This window comes from Engraulis encrasicolus, unplaced genomic scaffold, assembly GCF_034702125.1.
Source record: "Engraulis encrasicolus isolate BLACKSEA-1 unplaced genomic scaffold, IST_EnEncr_1.0 scaffold_31_np1212, whole genome shotgun sequence".
NCBI lineage: Eukaryota > Metazoa > Chordata > Actinopteri > Clupeiformes > Engraulidae > Engraulis > Engraulis encrasicolus.
The window spans coordinates 1-6,697 of record NW_026945610.1 but is presented as its reverse complement, the minus strand read 5'-3'; positions in this window follow the sequence as shown (position 1 = coordinate 6,697).

Genomic DNA, 6,697 nt, shown 5'->3' with positions numbered 1-6,697 from the left:
CATTGTTTCCCCCCACACGAAAAACAGTACGTTTACATTTTTGTATGCTGTTCCCCGGGTTCTTTTTTTTTTTCCCCCGACCTATTCAAATCGCTAGGGGGTTTTCCGAAAAAAGGGGTTTTAAATTCACATATGTGGGTTGTAAACCCCTTTCACGGGTAAAAACTCTTTTCGAAGCGTCTTTGGTGTTTTAAGTCTTCCGTATTTACTTTTTTTGGTAAAATAATTATCTGACCCCCGGGGGAAAGGGGAAAAAAACGATTTTTTTCCTTTTTTTTCCCCTGTGTTTTCGGGTGCCCCTTTGCTATTTTGGGCTCTGGGGCCCCTGCCCCGTTTTGGGTATTTCCCCCCATTCCAAGAGGCACACGGGTGATTCTCTCGGGGCCAAAAAGGGGGAAACCGGGGGGGCTTTTTCCCCGTCCCCCAAGGGGACGTTTGAGAGCGAGCCCCCTTTTCAGACGCCTGGAAAATACCAAAAACCTGTAACGCTTGGCTGCCTTTGAATGGAGGCAGGGGAAATTATTTGCGGGTAATGGGGCCCAAAATTTGGGGGTAAAAATCCCAGGTTTCCACGGGCAAGCCCGGGCTATTTAACCCCCCAAAATTGGCTCAGTCCTCCAAAAACCCCAAACCCCCCAAAATTTCTCCCCCCTTTTTCTCCCCCCCTTGGGGTCCTCTGATGCTGCCTGCCATGTTCTCCCAAAATTTACCTTTGCCCTTTTTTTTTCCTCTCCCTCTGCCCTACCATTCCAGGGGCTGACGGGGGGGTTTTTGGTCCGTCCCTTTTTAAACTTCATTTTCACTTTTGTAAACTACAATTTGTTATTCCTGTCTCCTCGGGATGGAATTGAATCCAATTTCAAAAAGGGAAAAAGTAAACAGCTCTGCCCCTCATTTCCATTTTTGCAAAGGTTTTTGCCCTTAAACCCCAAAAACTTAAAAAATACAATTTATTTTTTTTTTTTTTTTCCTTTGCTCCGCCCAACTACATGTTTCTCCTTCTTTTCCTCCCCTTTTTTGGACTGACCACTTTAAATCATCCCCAGAAACCACCAGGTTGGGAAATAGCAAAACTGCAAAATTGTTTCACATTGCTAAAAATTTTGGTATATTACGTATTTTTTGGCAGTACGTAAAAACAGAAATGTTGGGAAAAGTGGTAAACTTTTTTTGCATCCTTCCTTGTAAAAGTATGTAATACTAGTTTTATGTGCAGTGTATTTGAAAAGTACATAAAAAGTGTTGCACTCACATGTTGCACTCACACTGGTAACAGTATAATCATACTGTACGTCACACCGTACTGATCTAGAATGAAGTAATTTATTTTTCATGCAAATGCTAGTGCTTTCATGTGCCCTCATGAAGGCACATCATTTATGTGCCAAGGTGGATTAGAGTGATACATAACTGGTAGTTGATGCTCTGTTGGAATGATATTCAAAGCCAAAGTCAAATTTTTACCACAGATTGACAGGTTGCTGTTGTCAATAATCACAATTTGGTTTGTTCATTTCGCAAACTAGCTTCAATATTCATTCTCAAGGTTTATTTATCAAAACATATCAATAAAGACCAACAAGCACATAGAAAGTCAATAACGATGAAATGTACCAAGAAAAACAACTTCTCATACAATTATTCAGATATATCCACAAATCAGTATACACAGATACACGCACAGATGTGTGCACACACACACACACACACACACACACACACACAGAGAGAGAGAGAGAGAGAGAGAGAGAGAGAGAGAGAGAGAGAGAGAGAGAGAGAGAGAGAGAGAGAGAGATGGCAAGACCTGCTGCCTTACTTCTGCAATCTTAACACGTGACAATCACACCCCAAATGACATGTTTACTTTCACATAGGTGACAGCAGTGACCTAGTTCGCTACTTTCACTGAACTGATAAGCATTATAGAACATGCCCTGTGTAAAGTTTGGCCCCACAGTAATTTTTCTTTTCCTTTGGCAACAATCAATATACTGCAGCTATATTCAAGCTTCTGACTCTGCCTTGATCACTGCCTTTGTGAGCACAAAGGGTAAAGCTACCATTTACAAAAACCAAAAACTCCAGGAACCCGGGGAGCTTATTGTATGTCTTTAACCCTTTTACTGTACTGGGCCTGTCGATGGGCCTACCCCATTTGCTAAAAAACACTCAATACATCTCACAACATTGCTTTGCAATGCAGAGAGCTTTTAAAACCAACTTGATTGTTTTGACTTGAAGAAAACGAATTTAGACTGGTCATTTTGGATCCTTAAGTTTATAGCGGGCTTTGGCTACGAAAAAGGGCCATATCATTTTTTTCCTTAGTTGTGTGTCCTTGCAAATTTGGGGGAAAACCTTGGCATTCATAATTTTTTACTTACAGTACAAACCGTTACATGATTAAGGCATGTAGGTTTGGGAAACATACTAGGCACTCTCCCGTCGCAAATGTCTGCGCTCTAGGGAAGGAGTCGAGTTGTGGACCACGGGAAAGAAAAAATTTAAATTTTGCTATCCGGGTTCTCTTTTTAGCTCCACGGATGTGTGTTAAAAAATGGGCTTTTTCTGGCCACTCTGCGGTTGATGTCTTTTTTTTTTTTTCAGTTTCCCCGTCATTAAAACACGGGTTTCAGCCTCCCTTTTACAATTACTGCATTGATTGTTAAATAGCATTGCAATGAAGAAGTTCAGCAGCAGGCACTGCACTGTATGCTTGCAGGTGAAAGTTTTGTTCAGTCCCTCGAGTGTCTTGAAAGACGGACTGATGAACTGTTGCAATAGTTGAGTCATTCATCCTGGCTACATTATTGAAAACTCAATTTGTGTCACCTGCTCTTTATACTCTTAACTATCATTTTAGAAACAAATTAAGGTATTCTTTTTTCCTGCACATTCCTTTTTAATGTTTTAATCATGACCAACAAGCAGAAAGAGAGATTGTGTGTGTGTGTGTGTGTGTGTGTGTGTGTGTGTGTGTGTGTGTGTGTGTGTGTGGTTTGGTGATGTGTGTTTGGTGGTGCGTGGTGGTTCGTGCCGTGTTGTTGAGAGAGAGAGAGAGAGAGAGAGAGAGAGCATTTTTCTGAGATTTTTAAGGATTAAAAGGAGATCTAGCGTATGTGCAGTGATCTACCGTAACTTTGAGCTATTGTTACAGCTGCCACCATTAAGTACAACAGAATGATGGATGTGGTACAGTAAATGTGTTTGTAAATGTGCAACATTACAATTCCTCTTACACCGTGTGAAACATAATGTTATCACACTTTCCTGAACAAAGAAAGTGTTACTTGGACCAGGACTACAAATATTTTACATTATATTTTACACCACATTAGGATTCTAACAACATTTTTTCCAACAGCTGCCTAGACATCATGGTCTTGGTTCATTAGGTGCATATATTTGAAAGGCCTCCCACAGCAAACACACTTCGTAAACTCTGCCCTCGAAGCCACATGACCTGACCTGATCGACTTGACCCTGCCTGAAGAAACAGGCCTGCATGACGTGAGACTCTTTCACACGCTCACTCACAACAAGTCACGCTACAAAAAGCACACATCAGCACAGCTTAGACATAGTGATTCACAGGCAAGACACCCACAAACCCACACCCACACCCCTCATATGCAAGCAAACACACCTGCACACACACACCTGCACACACACACACACACACACACACACACACACACACACACACAACATGCAACGCACGCAAGCAAACACAAACGCACGCAGAGACACATACACACACACACACACACACGGACACACGCACGCATGCAAGCAAGCACACACGCACACATGCAAGCACACACACATGCACACACACACCACACGAATACACAATACACGCACACAATACACGCAAACACACACACAACACACCACACACAACACACGCACACACCACACACCACACACACACACACACAAACAGGAGTTGGAGTGAGTGTGTGGATGAGCAATTCACTGACCAAGTGGAGGCCATGGAGTGAATGATATTTGTAATTTTTTGGTTCAGCCCAGAGTCTTTGACTCCAGTCGATGATTTTATTCTGAACCGAAAACAGAGAACAAATAAACAACTAAATCAAAGGGCTTTTTTTCTCATCTCCTGGACAAAGCTAAAGAGTCTGTCCAAGCACAGTAATTAAAAACAAACAATGCAAAAATGTATTTACCTCCTCCACTGGCCAACAATCTATTCATACACCTTGCTGGAGATCATCAAACTGCTTTCGTCTGCTCAAAAAACACAGCTGCCAGGGTGCTTACAAAACCGAACTGAAGTGAGCACATTAGTCCAGTACTTACACCGCGGCTTTCCTATAAATCACAAAATTGGCTTCCAAGCACTCCTGCGAGTTTATAATCACAGAATGGGACAGGACCAAATTACCTCTCGGATGCGTTGCAGCATTGAGGAGCGCGCGCACACCTGCTGGACCTCACTGGGGAAATCGGCTTGGCAACGCCTCTGCTGTACTGTAGGCTAACTGTCCGAGCAAAACATGGCAGGCCAGTTCTTGGTAGCAGGCGTCCTCTCAGCATACTGTAACCATATAGGTTAGGGTACATAACACAAGGTCGTTTCTTTTTGTTTATGTCCCAACTGTTTCATGAGCTAGGCAATCGTTTACGCAACAATACATTAAGCTAACTACACTAACTACACCAAATTTAATACCTGTAAAAAATGTAGTAAGCTTCATTTGAAAAAGTGAGTGGAAAAAGTGGGGTTCCGAACTCATTAAAGGGACAGGATTACATTCGGATGCTCTCGGATGCATTTCTGCAGTGAGCGTACACCTGCTGAAAATTGCAGAGAGAAAATGGGTTGTCAACTCCTCTACTCTAGGTCTACTGTACGACCAAAGCGCGGCGGGGCCCATTCTAGCAGTCATCCCTCTCTGCTTGGGAGTCAACCTCTTACATTCAGGCGACTGAGAACCGTTATGGTACGGTTTCCGCCCTAATCGCAAACCGGCCCATTGTGTTCAGCCACAGATCTTACCGTTCGTGTAAGTTTGTTCCGGAAACCGGAAAGTTGGTTCGAAATGCTAACCGCAAAATATTTCAGCAGTTTCCTCCCGGGTAACACAGTCCACGTGCGGGAAAGTCAGAGCCTGGTATGAAGACGGGCGGTACCAATAAGCACTTTAGTGCCGAACATAACTTTGCGGGACGGCACCGGCCCGTTCTGGTCGGCCTGAAACCACACTGACAAAAAAGAGCCCCCAAATTTAAACTTTCCTAGTTTCTTTGGAAAAAATGGGGGGGGGGGGGGGGCTTTTTATGTTTTATTTGACACGACATTCGAAGATGTTGACAGGAAGCAAATGGGACAGAGAGACAGGGGAGGATCGGGAAATGACCCCGGCCGACTTGAACCGTGTCCTCGTGGGTGGGCATGAAAGCCCAAATGTGGGGGGTTAATGTTCGTATTTCTATTAGGCCTTACATTTCATTTTGTTTCTACGCATGCTAACTCTCAATTGGAATTCATTTTGTTTTAAATCAATTAGCAAATTTGCCTAATTTTGGGACAACCCTCGTTTGGGCCGGGGGCCTGGGTACACTTGAACCTTGACACATTAAAACCCACCCTTGACTCTACTTGAGTTATTGCTTTTTTTTATGGTCATACCACGCCATTAAAAAAACTGACGCAGTGGCCACTATAGTGTTAAATTTTAGAAGCGAAACGGTTAATCCCTTTTTATTCCCTAGCTGGCATTAGTGTTAAAAGCCACCGTTTATTTCATCATCACTTCACCCAAACAGAAAAATTCACAAACATAATATGTTATGTCGTATAGAAGCGGATTAAAGGAAATTGTCACAATGCTAAGTAGAGTTTTGTTTTGAAAAACATGGCGTTTTTAGCTGTTTATCCTCTCTGGCACTGCTGGTGTTTTCACTTGCCACACACCGGGTTAGGTGACAGTGGTGGGTGGACGATGGGGTCAGTTGTCTGGGGCCCAGGGAGGGGCAGATTTAGGTCCTCAGTGCATTTCATGTATTGGGTGGGGGGGGCCCTTTGGAGGAATTTGTCCCCAGCCCCGGGGAAGCAGTCAGCAGGCCCTGCACACACCCCCCAACCACCACAAGGTTACTGTATCAAAGCCTTTTTAAGCATGGGGGTATAGTCTTCATTTATGTTCAAATGAGTGCTACTGTAGCCAAAAAAAAAAAACATATGCACATGCACAGAGTCACCACCCCACACAACACACCCCACACTCGCACACACACACAACACACACACACACACACACACACACACACCACAACACACACAACCACACACACACACAACCACCACACCCCACACACACCACACACACACAAAAACACACACACACACACACAACACACAAATTTAAACTCCTCTATGGTTTTTGGGGACCCTAAAATATCTCCACTCTTTGTAATGTGTCTGTGTGAAAAATCTTCCCGAAACTTTGTGGCAGCGACACAGAGGCAGGCCTTCCCGAACCATGCAGCAGCCCCTCCAGATAGCGTCACTCCACTAAAAAAAACCAAAGCTGCTCAAATCTGAGGCGATGGGCCAGATAACGGCGAGGCAGGAGTGTGGCAAGCCCAGCCAAGCGCCGTAAGAGGGGCGAGCGTGAAATGAACTCGGGCCCCTACTGCTACTGCAGCTCCTGGGTGCGCCTTCTGCCTT